The following is a 1,355-nucleotide window of genomic DNA, read 5'->3' as shown; positions in this document are numbered from 1 at the left end:
AGGGCCTCTGGCAATTAAAGGAACACTGGGACACTGGGGCAGGACATCCCCCCTGCAATGGCCCCAAGACAATGCCCCATTTGCAAAGGGGTCAGTGCTGAGCTGAGAGGGGGCCGGGACAAGGCAGGAGATGTTGGACCCCAGACTGGTTTGACCCCAAATGAAGCCCCTGATGGTGAGGGAAGCCCTGGAGTCCAAGGACTGTCAGTCCATGGGTTTCTACCAGAAAGGGCCAGTCCCCTTTCCCAGGGGCAGCTTCTTCCAACAGAACCCTTCTTGGGGGTGTGTGGAGATTCCTGCCTTGGCTGGGGACCCCCCAAGGTCACTGCTGGAGGTTGAGAGCAGAGATCTCCCCACCAGCGCTGCTCTGGGGGAGTTCCATCCATCTCTAATTAAGAATTCTTGCTTGTTTGCCACCTTTAGTAGAATTGCTTCAACAATTGCTTTAGTGTAGTGCCCTGTCCTACCTTATCCTGTACTACTGGTAGTTTTAGTGTTTCTACTGTTCACTAAATAATTCTGTTCTGTGTCATCATTTGCAAAAATAAATAATTCATTTTCTATCAATAGATCTGATTTGCCATCATTAAAGCCTGGGGGACAAACATGGTTCAGTCCCCCCTCTAGAATTGCTCTAAATTTCAACTGTTGGCACAATGCAAGGCTGAGATTGGATCCAGCAGCCCCCAGGACTCCAGAGGAAGTTGGGAGCTCAGGGGGACCACCCCCCTTTCCCAACCCCCAGTGCCCAAAGACCCCCATGGGACCGTCCATCCCTCCAGACCACCCCCCCTTTTCCACTCCTCTCCCTGTTCCTCCCACTTTTCCATGGTCCCCTCAATCCCCAGCCACCCCAAGATCAGTTTTGGGGTCTCAACCCCCATTTTTCCCCCTCTCCCACCCCTTACACATCATTCCCCCAATCCCCACCCCCCTCATGCTCAGTTTGGGGGTCCCACCCTCCCCTTTTCCCCACTCTTCTGACCTCTCCCACTCCTTTCCCATCATCCCCCAATCCTCATTCCCCCTCCCCCTCCACTTTTGGGGGGTCCCACTCCCCTCCCGCTCACTTTGGGGTCCCACCACCCCTTTTATCCCCTCTGACTCACTGATCCCCCCCTTCCCAACACCCCCTCTCACCGCAGAGCTCCTCACCTGCAGTGGGGAGGTTCCCAGTAACATCTGTGCCCATGAAAGTCCCAACCCAAAAAAGGGTTAGGTGGAGTCCTGGATGGACTCTGAGTGGGTTTGGAGGTCCCTTGGGGGCTGTGGGGTGGTTTAAGGGGGTCCCAGCACACTTTGGGATGTGTTGGATGCCGTGTTGGGGTGCAGATGTCCCCCCAAAGCTCTCCCAG

This window comes from Pipra filicauda, unplaced genomic scaffold (genome assembly GCF_003945595.2).
Source record: "Pipra filicauda isolate LSUMZ 115617 unplaced genomic scaffold, ASM394559v2 scaffold953_size45841_pilon, whole genome shotgun sequence".
NCBI lineage: Eukaryota > Metazoa > Chordata > Aves > Passeriformes > Pipridae > Pipra > Pipra filicauda.
The sequence above is the reverse complement of the archived record's forward strand: the minus strand, read 5'-3'. Positions refer to the sequence as shown.